Source organism: Pyxicephalus adspersus, chromosome 3, assembly GCF_032062135.1.
Source record: "Pyxicephalus adspersus chromosome 3, UCB_Pads_2.0, whole genome shotgun sequence".
NCBI lineage: Eukaryota > Metazoa > Chordata > Amphibia > Anura > Pyxicephalidae > Pyxicephalus > Pyxicephalus adspersus.
Window position 1 is genome coordinate 56626112 of NC_092860.1, and position 24743 is coordinate 56650854.

The 24743-nt window shown below is 36.6% G+C and overlaps 1 long non-coding RNA gene across 1 annotated transcript; it reads left to right on the forward strand.

Moving 5' to 3' along the window:
- The first annotated feature begins 11419 nt into the window (after window positions 1-11419).
- On the forward strand, window positions 11420-20937 carry LOC140327721 (uncharacterized). The gene is made up of 2 exons (XR_011920086.1): window positions 11420-11532; window positions 20448-20937. It is a non-coding gene; the product is annotated as an uncharacterized lncRNA (long non-coding RNA).
- The last annotated feature ends 3806 nt before the right edge of the window (window positions 20938-24743 follow it).

The following is a 24743-nucleotide window of genomic DNA, read 5'->3' on the forward strand; positions in this document are numbered from 1 at the left end:
GTCAGCAACAGAAAAATACTCAGAATCTCTCCAGCACAGATAAGCCCAGCTAAACGCTATAACAGGCACTGGTGACTGGGAGCAGAGAGGCTTTAAAGTCCCAGCAGCCAATAGCAGTGCAGGGCTGAGTCAAGAGCTGATCAGCCCCTAGAATCCCCTTCAGCTGTGCACAGCCTAACAAGGGATGCTGGGGATGCCATAAATCCATCAGGCTGCATGGCTAAAGGCAACCAGGGGTAGCTGCTATCTTAGTTCTCCTGTCTGCTGCAAATAACATCTCCGGACGGAACAATCAGTGTTTTTTATTGCGACGGCCCACAGCACAGTTGTCAGCCAGATGCTCTCCTAACAGGGACTTTGAATGGTATATGACAATGTATCAGAAATTCAGGTTTTTGACAAATGGATATGTATTTACTGTTGATTATTCTCTGTTATCCACCTGGTAAATTTTACAGTTTTAATGTTTTCTCTACAGTCTTATATGATCACATACAATTCTATTTGTTTTTCATATCAAGACCTGGTTTGTGTATGTCTGGTGTTATGTACACTAATGTTTTTGACTTTCATTTTATTGTAAAAAAAGTAAATCTTTGATTAAAAATTTACAATAATTTAAAAAAACAGTCTGTTTTATGTTCTCTGGAAATTCCTGTAGTATGGTCTAAATACACATGAGTGAAAGTAAAGTCTACTTAAAAAAAACTAACAAAGACATGTTTATTTCTCAGCAGACGCCTTCTCATTTTCAAGAGTCACCATTCTATGGAACAGTACATAAAATTGTGAAAAAGAGCCATGAAGCTTTAAACACGTTACTGATTAAAACTAGTAATAACAATCATTTAGTTATTTGACATAAGTGCCCTTGCTGATTAAACATGCTGCTAGCCCACTTCATCACATACTATTCAAACTATTAGCCAGCCATTCTAGAAAGTAAAGTAAAGGTTCCTTTAACACAAATGTAAATAAATCATTAGATGCCCAGCTGCCGGTGGAGCTCAAAAGTCCTTCTAACTCTCATCAAAGCATAGTTGTAAAGCAAAGAGCACAGAAGCAACACTGCAAGATAAAAGCAAAACAACTAATTGTTTTTTAAATTCAATGTTTACACACATATGGGGTCACCAGTTCATACCATCAACAGGCCAGACATTCTCTACTTGTGTTCTGTGAAACCCTAAGGTTTCCTTAGAGACTCCAAGGGGTTCCTTGAGCAGGGGCAGGCTCACCTTCCATCTGATGACTGCACAGATCAAGGCCACCATCACTAGTCAGTGGTATGCCACTAATAATGTTTTCAGATGTCTGAATCATGTGTCATTCTTCTCACCTCTGTTTTGAACACTGATTGTAATTTTGTGATTATAACCAAAAATGATTTTATAATAATAATCGAAAAATCATTTTGAAATTCAAAGTATTTTAGTGTTCAAAATAAAACATTTTTTGTGTCAAATGATCTAGTTATACCATATTCTATATTTAATAATACAGGTATAATTTTCAAATAATGATAAACCTTGATCTCTGTATATAGATGTTAGCTGTAGTTGCCTGAAAACTGAACATCATTTCAATAGTTTCCTATGGGGTGTAAAAATTCTAAAAGGTTGCTATAAGCTATTCACTTTTCTGGCTTCAATTATGTTCCTTAGTTATTTACAGTTAAGATATCTTTAATTTCTCTTAATATTAGCTGTTAAAAAACAAACAAACCATATTTCCTTTAATAGTCACCTTTGAGAGAGAAAAAAACACCTTAGATGGATGCTGTCTTGTTTAAGCATATTTGACCAACCTGATAAAGTCTCATTATTTCTAAAAAATACATGATTGCATTTGTTTGTATCCACTATGAAAATTTTTAATTACCCTAATTATGCCCATGCACCGGTCTTTCAACTTTTCTTTTACTTATGCCAAAAGCAATTTCAATTACATGAGAAAAAATCACCAGAATACCATCCATTATTCCTTATTATAAATAATGGAAGAAAACACCTGCCTCTACACTCTATCCTTATTATTATTATTATGGACTAAATAATTATTCAGAGAAATTTGCTTTATATGTGAAATAGAACACATATCGAAAGGGTAAAAAAATGGTCATTTGAAAACAGACAACATGATGCCGCATTTTCCTTTGCCTTGTACAATATGTGAAGAAAAAGTTCACTGTTCCTTATTGGTAAAATCTTTTGTCAGCTTGATTAATTTGACACCAAAGAGTCCCTGAATACTGTTTACTTGAATACAGAAGCTACAATATCTTGTATACAGTAATATTTTGTATCCATACTCAGTAGAAAGTGACCTTTATTATGCTTCAGGCTTTCAGTACCTAGATTAGTGTCCCAACTCCCTTTGCTTCATGCATGTTCCTCACACCACCGTTTTTTTTCTTTTTCTTCACCTTTCTCCCTGTAAGGGTCTCCATGGGCAAGTAGCCTGGAGGCTACTGGGCTTTGCTGCTGGGGGTCATCAAGTCGTGACCATTGGGGTCACTCTACCCGAGAAGGAAAGCAGGAGCAGCCATATTGTGGAGACAGGTGGCAGACCAAAGGAGTTAGATTCCAGGCACAGGTCTTGGCAGGCAGCAAACAAGCTTGGTCAGAATCCAGGCACAGGTCAGGGCAGGGGGGAAGGCAAGCGTAGTCAGAGTCCAGGCACAGGTCAGGAAAAAGCAAGAGGCACAATGCAAGGTAGCTGGTGCAGTCACAGCAACAGCCTCCATTACTGCTGAGACTAAATAGCCTTTGCCCCTTTAAAGAGCTCCTCCTCCCTGTGCTGTGTCAGTGTGAGCAATACTGCCTACAGACACATGAAACCAGGAAGTGCTGCAGGCTAACTCAAAAGGCAGAGACAGAGAGTGAATGCTGCACTTGGCAGCTTGATGAGGCAGACATGCACAGGACACTGCAGGACGGTTTAGTGGGGAGTGCCGCGGGAACCGACATGTATTGTGACACTCCCATTCCTATTTAAACTACACTTCTCTTTCAAACATACTATATTTTCTAAATTCTTTGTCACAGGCCCCTAGAACAGTATTGCAATAAATCATTGTGACCATTGTCAGCCATTAAATTGGAAGTTAAAGTACACCACAAAAAAATTAAATTAAAAATGGCCTACACATAGTTGTTTGTACCTCTTTTTCTGTATTTTGGTAAATACATTGGATTATGTGATGCATTAGATTATCTTGCTGCAATGGCTCCTATTGGTTGAATTATATAAGGCAGAAAGTAAAAGGTTTTTGAACATTCTGTGTCGGAAGCAAGAAAAAGAAGCAAACCTAAGAATACTTTGACATGGGACAAATTGTGATTGTTAGATTACTAGATAGGAACATCTCCAAAACAGCAGGTAGGATGTTCCCATTATGCAGTCCTGGTATTCGGTATGTGGTCCTCTTTCAGGACTCCATTGTTCCAGTTATTTATGGCTGAAGATGAAAAGGTCAGAGCTGAAGATGAAATATTGATATGAAAGTAAAAATCAAGTTGAAATTGGGCAATTTTATCCATCCCTAGCAGGGAACATGAACTTCTGATTGCACAACTATGTGACTGACTCAGCATGGGACTCTGCAGAAAGACCACTGTCTCTTTCTCTACATTTGGTTTTCTAAAGTAAATGGGAAGTATTAGTAATAATAAGATTTTTTAAACCTTTAGTTTTATTGCATCTAGAATACCTTGGATACCTTTCATCTAGAAAACCTAATGGATTTAAACTGTAAATTCAACTGGTCTTTAATTTAATTTAGTATTCACTTCTGACTTTTTAGGCATCAATGTACAGGTTTTGTATAATGCTTAAATATGTGCACAGCAAGAAAGTAAGGTTAATGCTTCCTGTTTTTGCACTGTATGATCACTGATCCAATGTAAACTCCTTGATTAATAAAATTTGCTAATAATGCAGTCTTTCCAGAACAGTCCAGAATTAAAACGGATTCCACACAGTGCAGTATCTTCAGGAAATATTTGTGGAAATGTTTGCAACTTAGCAAACAGTTCTGGAAAGGTTCCAGATTTCATAGGAGTGGCAACCTTTTTTGGTGTCAGTGATTAACTTTGTAACATTCTAGATTGTCATAGATTCTGTTCTATCTAGGGAGTGGTAATTGGCCACCTTATACTGCAGGGGAGGAATTTGGAAGGTTTGCTCCACAGAATTCTACTGTCTAATGTAGGACTATGCTGCTGGACTGGATGATGCAGGACCCTGCTGACAATGGTGGATCTGCCCAAAAGTCACTGTACTGTGCTGCTGGATGGGATGATGAGGGGCCATACTGAGAACACCATGTCAGTATGGCCCTGGATATTTGGATAATGCATGGCCATTGCTTGTTCTACTTGGACTAGATGATGTGGGGGTGATGTAAATGTGGAGCCTGCCAACAAATATCTATAACTCCCTTGCCAAAAAATGAGGCGTGTCTGTTAAATAACAAGACTGTGTTCCTATCTCTTAAACCAAGCAGTAAGAACTGATTATGAGCATTTGCCATGCATGTTTAAACCTGTCCAAACATGCACGACAAACAATGGCACTCTCTGCCATTTAGTTTGCTGTCAGTCACCAAAATATGCAGTTGTGTTTCCCCTCATGTGCTGAAATCATGGTAATTTAAAAGTTGAGCAACGCATCAATTTGAAATACTTGGCAAAATTTAACACCACAGCAAAAGAGTGCCAAAAGGAAAATTTTCACTAACATTCTGCAGCAACTTGAGATGGACCCAAACCTTTATAAAACAAAAAGTCACAAAAATTGACGAAACCTGGATCTTTCAGTATGATCATGATACAAAAGAGAAGTCAATGCACTGGAAAACACCGAAAAAGCATGTCAAACCAAGTCCAAATTTAAAGCCATGCTCATCATTTTTTTTTTACATGAAAGGTTTTATTTTCAGTGGACCAACATTATTATAAGGAAGTTTTGACAAAGCTGAGAGAAAGAGTCAGGAAAAGATGACCAGAAATGTGAGAAAATTGTTTCATTCTTTATCAGGACTTCTTCTCACACAACACTTTCTGTGAAAAAGTTTTTGACTGACAAACACAAGACTGGGGGCATCTCAGAGGTTCCTTTTCTCTCAACACCTCTGAAGCCACTAGACAACCATCTTATCCTTCACCCACTTTTCACGTTTCCCCCTTAAATACACTCAACAATGATTTGCAGTTTTAATGTTCATAGCCATTAGGTCGAATATCAGCACGCTTTGTCCCCCAAAAGACATGGGAGTGCCCCAGTATCCAAACGAAAGCTGGTACACACCCTGTAAAAAATTAACAGCAATGAAAATGTGTTCACCAACTAGCCCCCCTTTGGCCCATTTTGGTCCAATCAAGGCGCCAAATGTGGCTGCACATGATTGGACTCCCACCTGCTGGTTCTCTTTATAACTTGCTCCCCCAAACCCCCTCACGCTTCCTCAGTAGAAGCCCCAATGCTAGGCATTTGAAATACCGCCACAAACTGGAAACAGGAAACAACTACCGTTCCCTTGCACCAAAAAGGGGCCCCTACCCGCAGGCCTCACCACTCAATAATGCTCCGCTGCTGCTACTGAACAAATTTCTGACCCCTGAAAACTGCCCAAAACAATCCCAAATCCCAACTGATCGGCCTTGGATTTAGCATTCCAAAGCTGGAGAACATACCCCCCTGCAATTCCACATCCTCCAAGGACAAGGCCCCCAGTCCGCAGCATGGCTGGACTCACCAATTTGCCAATCCGCAATAGCCCAAAAAAAGCCAATACAAAAGTAGCCCTAAACAACAGCACCTCATATCCAAAAGAACAACGTTTTTCCAAGCTCTGCAGCAAAGTCCTTAGCAGTTCGAACTGGCTGCCGCCAATCCGCCCTACTCCAACCCTTAGGCTAGCCTTTCATCATAGCCTGCCGCACCACAAATTCTTTCGTCAAGTCCTGCCACCCCAGCAATTTGAATAAAAAAGCCAACCTGCCAAGTTGTACTGCTGAACATGAAAACCCCTGCACAAAACTATGTGCAACACCCCCGCCATCTGCTCCTCATCCCATTTATAATACTTATGAATCCTATTACCTTGATGTGATATATCTACCTATATAGGAGTTAACATTTCTCTATAGGAGAAAAAAAAAGAATGCTTTTTTCTGGGTTCCTGCTGAGCTGAACCGAGAACAAAGAAAAATAAAATGTTTCAGTGAGTTATATTTAAAAATAGCCAATGTATGCCTAAAATTACCCAGCAAATAAGACCTAAATGAATACTAATCAATATTCTAACCAATGTAACCCAGGAAATGGAAAGTGTGTTAACCTGTGTCCAAAAATAAGAGGATAACATTTTCTGGGATGTTTTCAGTTCTGCAAAATGTCATTGAACACCTTTGTTCTAACCTTAGTTAACTTTACAAAAATTGCAATAGAACGTTTACAACAATATTTAAATTGCTTTTTTTTTTAAAAATGGAGTTAGTTTTTGTTAGCCTCTTTTTTGCTTGAAACCTGAGACTTCTTTCTATATATACTATTTATAATTAGGCCATGGTTACTCTCTTGTGAAGGATATAGAGGAGGCACACAAACTTACTAGGAATTAAATTTGTACAATTGCCAGAACTTCCTTTGTATGGGTGTTTGTTAGACCTATGCATATCTGTACAGTGTTGAGGCCAATATTCAAACCTGGAACTTGAGTGTGCCAGGCAACTATTTGATGGAAATCATTGTATCTAACAATTCCAATAGAGTGAAAAACACAATGATTAATAAGGCTGCATGCAAAATCCAGAAGGCGTATTATGAATTTGCTGGCTTAATACAGTAGTAGTACAATCTATAGCAGGTATCTTTATAATACACGCTGAAACAATAAAAAAAAAAATAGAATTCCTGCACACAGCAGGATCTCCTGTGCTGGAGTCATCAACTTACCCCTCTTAACCCAATCTAGCCTTAGTAGCAAGTGCTTCTCAACCCCAGCAGCCCCTGGCGGTAAGCACTTCTCTCCCTGTATAAAGTCAATTCATGGTAAAAATTCAGGCTTTCAAATTTAAATTACACCTTGGCTATCACTCTGGTTTTTCATCATTAGGGTTACAGGTTCAAATCTGGGCTTGAACGCTGTACAGATATGCACAGGTCTAACAAACATCCATACAAAGTAATGTAATGGTACAAATTTAATTCTAAGTAAGTTTGTGTGTCTCCCCCATATAATTCCAAAGATAGTGACCATGCCTAAATTATAAATAATCACCATCTGGGAAAAAGGGTTTCATGAAACAAAAGACACTTAATTGAGTTTAAAAATGTCCTTAAAAAAATTATTTTACATATTTTTTTATGAAGAAAAGCAATTCAAATATTGCTGTAAATGGTATATCTGTCTTTTTGAGATATACTTATCTTAGTGTTTTCATTTGCATTTATTAGTTTCTAAAATGCATTAAAATAATAATTATAGAACTAACTGGGAAAAATATAATTTACCCTGAGCAGGTTATTACTTACATCCTGTGAATGTAAATGCCCATTTAATAAAATCCTTACAGAATAGTTTTATTAGTTTTATTCATTTTTATGTCTTCAAATGGAGACAACCCTGAATAAGTATAAACTGCCAGCTAAGTTGTGGAATAGCTAAATTGCCCTGTTTCATTATGCAAAATGTGATTTATGTTCTCATGAAGTCTCCAAAGAATATAATTACAACCTAGCTTTCATTGAAATGCTCCAAGTAAAATATACTTTTGTGCATAAAAGCCTTTTCCAGCTGATAAACACACCATAATGACATTGCCATTAGAGGAGGTGAACAAACCTTAAAGTGTGTACCTAGCAACAAGTGTGCAACTGAACCAGCGTGCACCATCACACTATTCAATATCTGCACAATACTGGGCTATAGGAAGAAATCTTTAGTAAAATCTTTATGTAAAAACAGTTGACATGAAAGACAGATTTAAAAAATGGTACAAATGTAAGATACTTATGGGCAAATGCATTTAAAAATTGATGTTAGCAAACCATAGTCTTTTAGAAGCACTCAATGTGCTTTCTATTCAAGCAATGAATAATGTAAAACTCTTTGTTACAAATGTATAACAGTGACATTACTGACATTACTGAAAAATTTGACTTGTTATTGATTACTCTCAGCATGTCATTATTCTGTACCTAAACTTGGGTTTATTGATGTCTAAATAGACCTTCAAACACTTTATTTAGCATTGCCTTTCAGAGATAGACTTTTTGTGTATACTGAACAGTGCACAGCCTTCAAATAATTACTGTACTTCAATATTCATTTTCTACTTATAAAACTGTTAAGTCCTTCTTCCTAGTAGTTCTTAAAACTTATTAATGACGTGATGAATGCTGACCTGTGTTTTTCAGCCACCCCACTTCCAATCCTTAAGATATGATATTTACTGAAAATGCTTGTGCTTTGATCCCATCAAAGTCAAAATGTAATAAAGGAAAGAGTCTGATAAAAATAATTTATAGCAAAGGAGCTGTAGAGCAGATAAGATTGGAAACTGAGAAGTTCCAGGTAATAAGTAACAGTTAGGAGTATAATCTGTCATTAGGCACATTATCATTAATTATGGTTGCTACCATTGTTGTTCTTCTTGAAAGCAGAACTAAACTAAAAAATAAAACAAAAAAAAACCTCACCTTAACTTTTGAAGATCCATCGATCCCTCAGGGGTTTTGTGGATCAGGTCCTGAGTCAACCCAGAATTAGGGATGAGTGAACACCTGGAAGTTCGGGTTCGCCGGGTTAGGCCGAACTTCGGCTCAAAGTTCGGGTTCCGGTCCGGGTACCCAAAATCGTAAAGTTCGGTATGGACCCGAACTTTACATTTTGGGTTCGCTCAACACTACCCAGAATCCTTCTTCATCCCGCTTCCTTCAGGCTCTGCCATCTTCTTTGCCCTTCTTCCACCTTCTGCCTCTATCACCTGACTTTGCACTGCACAGGCACGAGTTTGGGTGACGTAGCCTGCAATAGATGGGGAAAAAAAGAGTGCCAAAGAATGCTCACTGCTCATTTTTCTTTTTCCCCATTGAAAAAAAAGCTCCTTCTATGCATGCCCGATCTCGAATAGGAGCACAGAGTCTACTGAGATACACACATCATGCATCCCAGGAGATTCGATGCTCCCATTCTGTCTTGATTGCCATAGCGAAGGGGTTTTTCCTTTTTTTTTTTTTTTTTTTTTAAAAAGAGTTTTAACCCCCCTCCAAAAAAATAAGGTAATGTTTACCTTATATAAAAGGACTGTCTACCATTTTATGAAAGGTAAACATTTTAGTTTAGGTCCGCTTTAAGTGCTCCAGTTATTGAGCTGGTCCCTGTCTCTGATAGTCCCTGGTTTCAATAGCTCCAATGCATAGAACCAAAATGATATAGCAAATGAGAGTTGGAAAAATGGCAGGATTTCTTACTCTTTGCATTTTATATAACTCAAAAAGGATTGAAGCCAACACACCAGCGTATTAATTTAAGAAAGGTTAAGATATAGTATAGATATGGTAAGTGAGTGTTGTCACTTTAGGACAAGAACAGTATTACTAACAGAATCATAAAGTAAAAAATAGGCCTGAAAAAAAATTCTGGTCAGCAAATTTAAGTGTTTATATATTCTTTAACACATCTACAGGTGATCATGCATTACCTACCAGTAGAGGGGACCCCCATACCAGTGACATAACTAGAAATCAGTGGGCCTCCTTGCAAAATTTTGAATGCCTAGCCTCAGGCTGGGATTCAGAAAAATATTGTGCACCCTGAGGGAAGTATTTATGGTGAATGGTGGGTGTGGCCAAATTGCCAATAAAAGAGATGAAGATAAGTCAGTATAATACAGATGCCTAGCCTCAGGCTGGATTCAGAAAAATATTGTGCACCCTGAAGAAAGTATTTATGATGAATGGTGGGTGTGGCCAAATTGCCAATAAAAGAGATAAAGAAATGTCAGTATAATACAGAGCTCAGGAGTAAGTATTATACTGAATATAAGGGTAAGGAGTAAGCAAAAGACTGAGTGCAAGAGTCAGGTGTATAAACAGCTTAGAGGACAGGGTCCACTATTTTTTAATTTATCACCACACCCTTCTTAATGGAACACAGCAGTACCCTTACGCATGCACACTATATACACATACACACACACTCCATGCCTCACATACATGCATACACCATACACTCACACAGCATACACATCCTGTATACACATGACTACTGATGTCGCGAAGGTAGTAGTTACATCTTTACTTACAAACTACAGTCATACCTTAGCATTCCTTTACTATACATACTGTCTCTCCTGTACATGTTATCTATTGTCAGTCTATATACAACATTTGACTGCATATATTGCCCTCTAAGCTTTCTGGCACCTGTACATTTTTATATAGTGAGTGGAGGCGAAGAGGAAGACTATTCCAAACATCAGTAACCTATCAAGGCATGAACTCCACAAGACCACAGAAGATATCTTCCATAGACTGGCAGCAGCCTGCTCTGTTGTATAAAAATTATTTGTGTGGCTTCATTGTTTCCAGTGTGGTCCTGTCCCCTCCCCATATTGTAGACTTTCCACAGTGTAGCCCTTGGGGACACCTACCACTTCTGGAAGCCCAGGAACATTCAAGCACCTGAAGAATGAAGAGAAATAGGAACTAAAATCACCATTATCACAGTCTTCCTTTTTTGAGTGGGGGACGTTGTTTAAACATGCTTGTAAAAGAAAAAAAACTTTGTAAAAAAAATTGTGATCCAGGGGTAAAACCTATAATTTTTTTTTAATAATGTTTTAATAATTTAATGGCATTTCTATTGAGTACCGTTTTGAAAGTGTGCCGCCATGTTTCACTAGGTCACCAGCTTCTTGAAAGATTTGACCCAACTTCCTGTAACAACAGGACAGATTGTAAGGAACAAAAGAAGAAACTTAAAGGGTTAAAAGCAATAAACCATTCCCTACTCTATGCAAAATTAAGAAACACATTTTGGCTTTTAACCTCCCTGACAGTCTGTTTATGTCAGTATTTTTATGCCAAAAGCAGTACATTGTTTTCAATAGAAATTTGTTTTACATGGTAGGCCTATAATTCTTAGGCATACCTCACCGAGATATTCCAATATTTTTGAAGTTTAATAAAAAAAACACAAAAATCTGTTAAAAAAAGGATGCATAAAAATACTGCAACCTGTAATATAACTGTACAGTAGCGTGTATAATATATATAAATAACATAATGATTACTTTCTATTGGATTCAATACAGTTATTTTTTTTTAAATATAAAAATAAAAAAAACATAAAATAATAAAAAATTGTTTTAAATTTCCCACCGCGCTCCCGCAAGCACTGACACATGCCCCGATGTCACCAGGAACTCCCGTGGAACATCAGTGCACACACCAGGGGAAGATCAGAAGAAGATGACCCGGCCCAAGGATGGAATCCGACGGGCAGGATGCCGAAGGGACCAGGTAAGTGTTTTTTTAATGTTTTTAGCTTACCACTTTCTGCGTGTTTTTTTTTTTTACCCCGAGCCACACTTGGGATTACCATTCAGGGGGGTTAATATACTATAATGTAAGTAATGTAACGTAAGTTTTCAGCTTACAACAAGACATAAAGAAAGACTGGAATAAAAAGTTCTTTTTGCATTTTTTTCCTATCAAAGTTGTAATCATATGAATGCAGATGTGTCCAAACTGAATACAAGTAGTAGCCATAGCAACAGACCATAGTTCTGGCTCCCGCAGCACATTGTGAAAGATGTGCAATGTACCTTAATATGTATTTCAGCAAGCAAATCTAAAAAATGAAAACAATGTCAATAATTATACTTTCACTGCATGAAAAAAATATACCAAGAACAATTAACTCCCTCAATGCCAATAAAGTATCTGATTTGCTATAGCAATGACATTTTTAAAACAAGCAGCCAGGGGCAGTAAGCAGGAGAAATCCGGGGTGAGCAGGATGCAGGTTATCAAGAACTATCTGTTTTTAGGATGAATTAGACTTTCAATTGCTATATTGTTTATTCAATTAGCTTGCAGTTGAAGGATACCTTTGCAAATTATTTTACTAATTTTTTCTTTTTATTTGTTCAGATTAAGAGGAATATATATATATATATATATATATATATATATATATATATATATTTCAAGCAGTTAGAGTTTATTTATATACTTCTATGGGTTTTGAGGCTCAGTTTCTTTGTGAATTGAAAAAATCTTAACAAAAGCACTCCATCTATAAAAGAAGCCTGATGGTATCTACTTTGTTATCTGCTTTTCTTTCTCCTTTTTGCTGTAAATAACAATAATATTAGGGTGTTATTTTAGAGGTTATTTTTGTAATGGCCTCTATAAAGGATTATGCTCAATCTCTCTCCGGACTTGTGCAGCTACTTCCTTTTTCACCATTAAAGAATAATCGGGTGATGGAGAGTTGGAAAAATTAGGAAATTTCTGGCTAGTGAGTCTGGGGATTTGTAAGGAGCCAAAACAACTTCTTTCTAATATAGAAAAGATCTAAACTGCCTCACAGTAAAGAACTTCATCATTACTTTCTTGACCCCAAGGGAACACTACATGAGAAAGTTTTTGGCATTTTGGCATTTTCATCTGTGTTCTGTATTGTCTATAAAGTGAACTGGTCTAAAGTGATAGTATAGCAACACAAGAAACGAAGAAACACGGTGGCTCAGGGTTTAGCACTCGGATCTTTGTAATGCTAGGTCCAAGGTTCATGTCTGCATGGCACATTATTTGCATGGAGTTTGAAGGTTCTCCTTGTGTCTGGGTGGGTTTCCTCCCACATCCCAAAAACATGCAGTTAGGTTAATTGGCTTTCCCCTAAAATTGACCTTAGACTGTATTACTGATATATGGCTATGGTAGGGACATTAGATTGTGAGCTCCTTTGAGGGACAGTTAGTGATATGTCTATGGACTTTGTACAGCGCTGCATAATAGGATGGCACTCTATAAATACTGTGTAATAATAATAATAAAGAAGCAGAGAGTCATGAGACTGTCAAAAACACAGTTATTGTCCCTGATTTATTTAAGCTCTCCAAGGCTGGAGAGAATACACTTTCATCAGTGAAGCTGGGTGATCCAGCAAACCTGAAATGGATCTGGACCAAACTTCAAAACATTGGGTGGCAAATAGCAAACGATTTTTAAGAAATCCATTCCAGGTTTGCTGGATCTCCCAGCTTCACTGTTGAAAGTGTGTTTTTTCCAGCCTTGGAGAGCTTTATTAAATCAGGCCCATAGTGTGAGGATCGGGGGACTAAAGTAAGGTAGATATTTTGTACCAATATATTTTTATTATCTCCGGTATGTACAGATCCAGGTATTGTATTTATAAACAAAGCTCATAAACAGTGTTTTTTTTTTACAGGCTTTATTTATGCAGTAGCAGGTCAACATAGACCTGGACCTGGCTGTAAAAAATAGTTGCTAGTTTCAGATGTTTTATGTATCCAAGTACAGAGATAATAAGGGGTTTTTAGGCAGCTTCATACATTTGAGTTCTGCAAGGGCTACAACCTGAGGCTCCAGTTACCTTCCAGTAATGGTGCATTTAGGCATGACCCTACGATCCAATATAAAATCCAGCCATACTCATAACCAAAGTTATGATCTCTTTGCAACTATCGCATCAATTGCTATAACTGCAAGGTGCAAACGTTCTTTCTGTGTGGAGTTGAAGCCTTGATGTTGTGGTTCAAGCTTTTTCAGGTATTTAATAATTACACAGTACTCTGCTAAAAAAATGTCTCGGATGTGTGCTACTTTTTTTAACAAATTAAAAGTTTTCTTTGCTGTAAACTTACTATATGCTGACTGACAAATTTTGGTTAACCAAAGCCCTGGTTATCATTTAAACAAACTGAAGACGTTGAAACAAATGTATGGTTCTTGAGACACATCATGCGGCATCTCAGGGCAATCTGCTCCCTTATGCCTAGCAGTAGAAAATGGGCTTGGGAAATGCTAACTGCACGGATGACAAATTCTATTTGCATATAGCCTTTAACTCTCAGAACATCACACAATTTTTTCTTTTACAGAGCAGAGTCTTCCCACAGAGCTCAAGCAGGTTTGAAAATAGGAAAAGATGTTTTGTGTGCCAGGGCAACCTATTTGCATACTGTAGTGTTAGTTTGAGTAGCAACTATATTTGTGCCCATTTTAACAGTTTAGTTATGCAAATGTGAGTTGTTTTTTAAAATTCTTGCATAAGTAAAACATGCTAACTGTATTAATAATAATAATAATAAAAAATTAATAATAATAAAGCCCATGCCTTTTGCACAAACCTAAAAATATACACAATTAGGACCAACAAAAATAAATAGATGTCTATTATTTTTTTTTACCCAATGCTAAAGTTATGAAAATGCTTTTTGAATATTGTTTTTACTCAAAACTAAACTGATGTGCTATAAAGTTTTTGGATGTGAGACCATTTATCAAATTGAAATATCTTCACTTTTATTAACTTTGCACTACATAACATTTATAGTATTTGTTACAAATTAACACACTTTCATATATTATATTAAATGAAAACTTTTATTATTACATTGTGTTTTTGTGGATTAAAAATAAACCAAAAAAAACATTATATAATTAAAAAAAATATATGTTGCAGTTTAACAAACAGAAATTTAAACCTATTAGAGGACTATCGCTCTCAAATTTACATGGCACACTGGCCAGATACAGGCTCCATAGACTCTTTTCTACAAAAAGCAGACGTTCCTCCACTTTTTTAGGGCAAGCAAGCAATTTTAAATGCCCCTATTGTCATTTTGAAAGTCACAAAGGCAATAGAATCCCTCCCATTAGAGAAAACTCCTGGTTCAGGCTCAAAAAGAATGGAGAAGATTCAAGGTTTCATGCGAGAACCTGGGTGATACAGCAAACCTGGAATGGATTTCTTAAAAATGCTTTTCTTTAAAAATTTGCTTTTAGTTGGATTACACAGGTTCTCCCATGAAAGTCTATATTCTCCAGTCTTGGGTAGTTTTATTAAACAAGGCTCATTGTTAGAAATATTTAATAATATTCTTATTGATCATTTTCCCCTCCTTTACAGAACATCATACTTCCCTAATTCCCAAACCACTGAAAGACCCTGAACTACGCTCATCCAAGAGCTCTGTGCAATAAGGGTTGGCACTCAGCTTCAAGCCTACATATCTTATATATGTATGTATACCTATCGCACTACCCTTCTCATTGTCAATAATTAACTCTCCCATCCCATTACCATGAAAAACAGAACCAAGCAGGGATGCCCTTTGTCTCCGCTCCTATTCAACCTAGCCCTAGATCCATTGCTTAGATTGCTTGAAAAGGGGTCTCAATTTTCAAGGATACGATTTGGTGCGTCAGAAATTAGGATAACAGTGTTTCGCAGGTGACTTTTTTTTTCATTTAAATCTATTTGACTCCATTCCACCTATAATGGAACTCACCTGAACATTTCAAAATATTTCAGGGCACATGGTTAACTTTTGATAAGTCAATAGCCTTGTATACCCACCCGAAGCACAAACCTAGTTGGAGCTTGCTCTGCCCCTTTCAAAGGGGGTCAAAACCTCATTTCAGTTACCTGGGTGCACAAATCCCAAAAAATCCAGCTAAACCATGACCCTAACTTCACTCAGGCCTTATGTTTAAAAAAAAAAAAAAAAAAAAAATGGTCCTCTCTATTTTTAGGTAAGATAGCAATAATTTAAATGGTTAGGTTCCCAAAGGCTTTTGTTTTTATTACAGTCTTCCGATCTATTTACCCCCCCTCCGAGAACTGAAGAACATTGATTACTTATTCCATACATTTATCTGGGGAAGTGGATATACAGTAAATAGCTGTAGAATCCAAGAGCAAGCCACAACAAATGGAGGCCTAAATCTACCAGACATTTCCCTAACATACCAAGCAGCTCACATTTTGAAGAGTTGGATCCATGGCACCTCTTATTACACCAGCACACAAATAAGACTTCTCTCTTTACCTCCGGGAATCTGCTTCCTCTCCTACACATCTGTGAAACCCTACTTGATGGGATCAAAAAACCTTTGCTATTTTTACACAGTAGTGTCTCTTTAAATGCTCACTCTTTGCTTTTCCTTTCCTTATCGGGTAATGGAGAATTTGCACCAGGTTTGTCCCCTCTCATTCTTTCAGATTGGGGCACCAAAGTTTTACCATCTCTTTTGTTTACTCCTTATTTTGAGAACACAAAAAGCCTATTCATTTCCAGAACTTAAAAGAAAATTCCTGTTTGTGCCAGAAAGTATTTTTTTGCTTATACAATCTAAAGTTTATTGCTTAACGCTCATTTCTCTAATGGATTTGAGTAGCCGATTGGAGTCAATGTTGCTGGCCCCGCCCATCTACTCATTTTGACATTCAATCAGTTTCAGTTATGACGCAAGATTTGATTGGAGTAGTCTCTTGTACTAACCTGGGACCAAGATCCTGTAGATGTATCCTGCCAAATTGAGAGTGGTTACTGCAGATCAATACAGAGGCTTTTCAGAAAAATTAAATTGCTCCAAGGCATGCCCATCATATAAGCCTGTTGAATTCCAACCCCTGCCCTAAATGCAGTGCCCAATCATCAACACTATACCATCATTTATGGGATTGTCCTATGATAAAAAACTTTTGCCGTCAATTGGCAAGCTATATTTAACCTCACCTACTGAACTTCCTGTCCCCCACTCAAAAATGGGCAGTTTTTGGTCTGGTAGAGAAAAAGGACATGCACTTTTCAAGGGGAGCAAGACATTTAGCGATCCTATTATCTGCAGTAGGCAGAAATAAAATTTTGCAATGCTGCTTTACCCCTTCTGTCTCTTTTTACACAAAATACAACATTTATTTAAAATGGAATGAAATAAGGCCTCTCTACATCCCAATGCAAAAACACAACCTTTCTTTGAAACATGGGAACACTTCAATAATATGCCTAATACCCCCAACTAGGAGTAAGGTATATAATTATTTTCATCACACTACCTGGTACATTATTTTTTAAATTAAATAATTGATTTGGGTTTGAAAAATAAAGTTTTGGTATATATATATATATATATATATATATATATATATATATATAAAAATATATCACACACTTTAAAACATGTATTTGTCCTACTCTAAGATGTCAAATGTATGTTTTTAAGTCATCAGATTGACTGATTCAATCTATACTAAATTCTATGGCCACCAGCTTAGAGTTAGTTTTAAAGCCACTAATTATAGTATTGTTACCAATGTTGTTAAGAAGTCAAAAGGCATATGTAAGAATATGTCCAAAGTAAAAACAAAAGATTTTGCTGCAAAGCAAAATTCAACTCACATATAAACTTGATTATAAAACCAGATTTTGTTGCCCTTAAAATAGTAAAACCCATCTTGGTTTTTACCCAGGTCACACCTAGTACCATGTTCTAGAACTGCATTTGTTTGTCAGAACTGTCAAAGACAAGCTAATTGTAACACTCTATATGGATGACACAGCTCCATTGACTGGTGGCCATCAATAATGTATAAAAGAATATTTAAATGACCCATAACCAACTCAAAAGTACAAAATACATTGAGCTGTAAAAATAGGGGGGGGGGGGGCATATAATTTTATTTTTCCCATTTATATAAATGTTTAAAACAATAAAACACCAGGAACGTATTTATTCACATTTATATTATCAGTGTTTCTTTTGATTGCTGTTTTGAATGTTAGCAGTGACAGCTGCATTTTGTGCCCTAGGTTTATACTTGAGTTAAAGTATTTTTTTTCAGTTACAAGTAGGTACTTTGGTTTATTATTAGATCTGTTTTTAGTGAAGTATATAGTGAAGGAATGCTTGAAATGGCAATCCCAATTAGACATGTAAACATTTTACCACTCCACTGTATCAGTTAACAATTTATTACAAATATGAGTTGTATTCATTGTTAATTTATACACTTCAGCACCACCCAGTGGACTAAACTCCAAAATTATATCGAATTGTAATAAATTGCTGGCTTATTTTGAAAAGCTAATAGTGCCCGAATACACATATCAAACCCACAAATAACTACAGGCTCTTAAAGAAAGCTGTGCATGAGACAAAAGACATTTTTTATTTATTTTACTGAAATGTTTTAGCAAGTACAGTTAAATTGATACAGTATTAAATACTTTGATTTACAGGATTAAAGCTTTTGATTTACAGCAAAAAGCTCTTTTCTTCACTTAGGACATGTTCCCAATCACCTCAAACTAATCGTGAAATAGTTTGCAATTAACTGCTTGAGGAATGCAGATCATGGTCATTGAAAACTGTTGGTTTTTGGAAATTGTTGAGTTGGAGACCATTGATTTAGTACAATGAGCACCAGCAAAAACCCTAAAGAAATCATATTGATGATGATTGTTATACATCACAGCCCTACAAACAAATGCTATGATCCCTTACTGACCCATCCTGCAGAAAGTTCTGCATATCGTGCAAGTACAATACCACTCCTCAGTCCCCATGACAGTAGAAATCAGCAGTTTTTATGTACCTAACCTGTCCCATCTTTAATAAAATATTAACATTATTTACTTCTTGTTGAACCAAATGATCAATGTTCTGGTTGAATTTAACCCAACCCTGAACAAGCCACTAATACTATTTTGCTTATGAAGTATGTCATTGCACACAGCACAAAACATTAGTACATTTTTGCTTCTTGTGGGCAAACTAATTAAAATAATTAAAATACCATTTAATTCATATTGCATTTGCTTACCCGAATTAGCTTTTATCTTATTTTTAAAACTGTAAAATTTTATGTTGGCTTTCTCTTACTTTGATTCAGTAGGATATACTCTGGCAAGATTATTATAAAAAAAGTAGAAGAAAGTACTGTAACTTAAGTCTTAACTCTTCTTTCATCATCTCCGTCTATTACATGTCCACTTGACCCAATTCCCTCTGATCTACTCCGTGCCCATTCCTCCACCTTGGCCCCTGCCCTACCCCTCAGCTTTTAAACATGCCATAATTCTCCCTATCCTAAAGAAACCCTCTCTGGACCCCTCCCTACCCTCCAACTACCGTCCTATCTCCCTTCTCCCATATGTCTCCACACTTCTTGAACGCCTTGTCTACAAAAGACTCACCCATTACTTGAGCACCATCTCTCTCCTTGACCCCCTCCAATATGGTTTTAGAGCTGCCCACTCCACCGAAACAGCCCTTACTAAAGTGGCCAATGACCTCATCAGAGCCAAGTCTCAAGGCAACTTTTCCCTGCTCCTTATTCTTGATCTTTCCTCTGCTTTTACACTGTTGATCACCCCCTTCTAATACAAATCATGTGCTCCATTAGTATCTGTGACACTGCTCTCTCTTGGTTTGCTTCTTATCTGTCTGACCGCTCCTTTCAAGTTTCTTTCAATGGTAACTTCCTCCTCACCCACTCTCCTCTCTGTTGGTGTTACCCAAGGGTCAGTTCTTGGACCGGTTCTCTTTTCTCTGTACACCTCCTCTCTGGGTAGTCTCATATCCTCCTTTTGCTTACAGTACCATCTGTATGCTGATGACACTCAAATCTATCTGTCCACCCCTGACCTGTCTCCTTCAGTCCTGGATAAGGTCTCATGCTGCCTGTCAGCCATCTCATTATGGATGTCTGACCGATTCCTAAAACTCAACCTGCATAAAACAGAACTCATCATCATCCCCCGACCCCCCCCTCAAATTCTAAATCTCCCCCTGACATATATCTAACTGTTAACAACACTGTTATTCGGCCCTCCCCTCAGGCACGTTGTTTTGGTGTCACCTTTGACTCGGCCCTGAGTTGAATTCGGTTAACTCTTGCCTAACAGGAAAGAAATAAGTGATTTAAAAATATGCTTTTTTCTTAGCGCACATAAATGTTTAAAACATTTAAACAGCGCAAACATTTTTTTTAGGGCTATGGGTAATGTAACGGATACAAGACTTCTCTAGAGCTGCTCCAACTCTCTGGAATGGTCTTCCTTCCTATTCGGCTTGCTCCTACTTTCTGCTCATTTAAAAGAGCGCTCAAAACCCATTTTTTTCAAACTTGCCTACCCCTCTTCTTCTGTCTTTTGAAACCATTACTACTTCTCACCACTACATATGTCCCATCCTATTGTGTGTGAAATCCCTATTTAATGTACAGCGCTGCGTAATATGTTGGCGCTATATAAATCCTGTTTAATATTATTAATAATAATAATATTAATAATACTGTAATCACTGTCACAAACCAAAGTAAATTTTTTTACTTGCAACTTTACTTTTCATGCAAAAAATACTTAACAAAAGGTTCATTTTTTTTTCTCGTTTTTCAGGTAGTCAAAGAAGGAAGACTTCCTGTGTTTCTGATGCTACCTGCAACATTTAGGGGTGTTTTATCACCCCAACCATCACCATAGACTTAAAATGGAACCACTTGCCAACACTGTCCGGACTTTTTTAGGTGATCACATTTATTTTTCAAACGGTTTCAATGAAAAACAAAGTTATAAAAAATGGAAGTTCTTAGGGGGATTATTATATTAAATGGAAAAAAAGTACCCTAACACTGCATATATCAATGTTACAATGCAAACTTTTACAAAGTACAATGTTAGACATACACCCTCACTAGATGGCGGAATAGAGGTAGGATTATAGAATAAAAGACTATAGGATTGCCCCACACAGTTTGGGATAGGGGATTTCCTAGTTTAACAGAAAGGGTCTGACTAGTAAAGGTGCTTTCTGTTAGTAAGGTATACAAGATCTGTCTATTAAATATTAAACTGTGTTTCTATCTTTCAAATAAAGCAGTAAGAACTGATTTTGAACACTTGCCATGCTTGTTTAAACATGTCAAATCATAAAACAAACAACACTCTCTGCCATTTTGTTTGTGTGTCCCCCACCCCCATTTGTTGAAATAATGATAAGTTTAAAAGTTGAACAACATGTCAATTTGGAACTTTTAGTAAAAATTTCACACCAGAGCAAAAAGAAAGCCACAAGAAAATTTGCACTGACATTCTGCAGTAACTTGAAGTGGACCTGAAACTTTAAAAAAAGTCATTACTTGTGATCCTGAAACAAAAAGAAAGTCAATGCACTAAAAAACACCTTCATCACCAAGAATCAAAAAAGCAAAGCCAAAATTCAAGAAAACAGAACATTATAATAAAAAGTTTTGACAAAGAGTCAAGAAAAAGAGAGGAAAAATCAAGAAAAGACAGCCAAAAATTTGAAAAAAATGTTTTTGGTTTGTTCTTCATCAGGACAATGCTCCTTCCAACACTTTCTGTGATAAATACCTTGGGCCAGTGAAAAACAACAAGACTGCACAGTGCCTAACTGCAACCATACTTTGTTTTATGAAAAATTACCCACTGGTCCCCCTGACCTCTCCAGCAATTTTCGTAACTATAATAGATTGAGATGCTTTGCAATTATTTGAAAAATTTGGCTGGTGGCTTTTAAAAGAACTATACCCTTGCATACCTGGTAACAACTATCAAGTTACCAGCGTGTTTATATCAGATCTCAACTGAACTTTCAAAACTTCAAATGGCCTGGTGCCATCGGTGTAGCACTGTTACAAGCTATAAATGGTAGAAAGGTTTAGTACTGTTTTATGGCCCCTCTCTTTCACCTACTCATTTCTGCAAACAGATTTTATTTTTTATATAGCGATTTAAAGGTCATGGAAGGAAGGTATCAGGGTAGATGAGAAGTACATATAATGGCTGACTATTGTTGGAGCATCCGGCGGGATTGTCCTAACACTGAACACTCCAGGAAAAGCTATAAGCATAAATTTTTACCTTAAACGCTTACCCGATTAATTTTCAAATGTTTTACTAAAAAAAAAATGTCAAAGGGTAACAATAAATCCTTTGCATGAACAAAAGAAATTTAAGTAAACAGTACATTCAAGGTATTATTTCAATATTTTTTTTCATTGTATATTAAAAAAATTTTATCGTAAAAACTGGATGTGATAGCACAAAACTGGGGTCTGTTCTGGATTCACCACCCAAAACTTGATAAAAAACAAGTGAGTCAATCTTCTCCAGTCTTGGAGAGCTTTAATGACTCAGGCTCATAGGCCCTGATTCACTAAGCAAAATCGGAAGCTCGCTTGCGAACTCATATTCGTGATCCGAAATCGGAAGCTGTCGCGCAATTCACCAACTAAATGAGCTCACTGCTGGAGCCGCGAATCCCCGGCAGTTTTACACTGGCAAGCTTGCAAAAAAAATGTTTGTGCTGTTCAAATGTTTAAAACATCTATACGCGCTAAGAAAAAAGCATATTTTAAAATCACTTTTTATATTACTTAAGAGTTAACCGAGTTCAACTCTACATAGGCGTCTATCTAAAGGCTTACGATGCCTGATCGGAGGAGCCGCCTCAGGGTAAGTCTTGAGACTTTCTGCAGGTGAAGCCTTGGCTTTGCCATTGGACTAGATTTTCTTGTTTGCTTCTTATAGATATATATATGTATATGTGTGTGTGTATATATATATATATATATATATATATATATGTATGCATTTAGATGTGTGTACATATACATAGAAAAGAGAAATTAGAAGAAGAAATGGGCAAAGAGGGCTTTTTGGACCCTATGTCTTCACATTGAAAAGATTTCCTATTTCTTCCTATGATTTAGGATATCATGGGCTTGGCTACAAGCAACATTTATGGAGGATATTGCTTCTGGTTAAAAGAAGGAATCCACCTTTATGTGCTTCCGCTACCATGCTGAGGTGAGTAAGTCAAATATATATAGTGGGCCAAGATCTAAAATGCCATTCAAATCTGCAAAAACACCTTGAAGGGATGAAAAAGTAAGAAAATGTTTGGCACAAAGTGGATTTGGCCTTGGATTATGTACATAATACATTCAAATACCAATATGTGACAAAGGCAACGAGGGGGGTCAAGTAGGAGTTTGGTGTGGAAACCATGCAGACATTTGTACTCAATACTTGTGGAAAAAATGACAACACATTGCTGAAGAATTGCTAAACTACAGAAACTGGCATTACAAACCAGGCACAAAAACATTGCAGCAACCGATGAAACTAACAATCATGAGGATTACAAAAAATTACATCAATGCATACCATCCAAGCAAACTTACTTAACCCCCCCCCCCAACACACACACAGACACAAAGCAGTCCAGTTAAAATAGTACTAACTAAAATGCATATGTATTGCATAAGTTTATGCGCAAGTGAAATCACTATATGTTCCTTAATACATGTATTATAACATTTTTGCCTATAATCGTTTACTAAAATATTTGATTTCTCAAGTCAAACTGGAACAATATTTTTTGAGGTCACAAATGTTTGTTCACATATTTTTTTACACTCATACTATTGTGTGATGACATATTTGAAAGTGCCACTTAGTTTATATCCCGCTTGATAGAAATGAGTTTGCAGTGTTGCAACTAAAAGAAAAAGTAACAAGAAGTGCAACAAATGTAACTATAAATCAAGCAAGTTTGTGATGGAGTAGAATGTAACATAAAAAAGTAACACTTATAAAAAAAAAAAACAAGCATTAAAGATTTAAACTGACCTGTAAAATGGACTGGAGATTACAGAACAGCGTGCAGGTGTGCGCTAATCAATTGCTATCACCTTATCATTGAGGTTAACATCTCCTGAATTGCGCAGCTGAAAATTATTCGCCTTATTTGGCGTATTCGTGATCTTTGCTGGGAAACCAGCAGGCCCGACTCGCCTTAATAGACTTTGCCATCCGATAATAGACTTTGCGCGTCGAGCGTAAGCGCATTTCATTGATGAATCAGGCACATAGTGTCAGGATGTAAAGTATGTAAAATATTTAAAAAGGACATAGACATCAAAAAGAATACAAACATGTAATGTTCCTCTACTTTTAAAAACAGGGATTTTTTATTTGTATTTCTATATGTGTTGCTGTTAAAAGATTGTCAACAAATCTTCATTGTGAGCAATGTGCAGTGAGCCACTGCAATGTTACCTATTTATTGTTTTTCTCCCCTTTTCTCAAAACTCAATCTAAAATTTTTCATTTAGTATATGATGAAAGTTTGACATTTAAAAAAAACAAAACAATACTTAACAATACATCTTTAAGGTTTTAATATTGCATTTCACCAAGAAAGGAATTTCATGGTAGTAAAAGTCATAGGGCTCTATTTTTAAAAAAGGGGAAATCAGGCATTCCCTCAAATATTCTCTCGTGGGAATCATTTAAGACCATTGAAACACACAGATCTGGAAGATTCCTACGAGGGAATGTTTGAGGGAAAGTCTGATTCCCAGTTTTAAAAATAGATCCTATAGTCAAAAAGAATATGGAATATAAAAAGAATAAACAAAAATAAAACTGTATTTAAAAAATGACAAACATCCTCTTTTAAAAATAATAAAATACAAACCAAGCAATTTGTTAAATATTATTTGCTAAAGGCATATGATATATTTTAATACATGTTACACTCCTCGTCTCACTCCCCATTTACTTAAGAAAAGTACAAGAGCACAAGTCTAGGGGTCGATTTCTACTGTGAATATACGGGGATCAACACATATAATATACATAAAGCTCCATGATAAAACATATGGG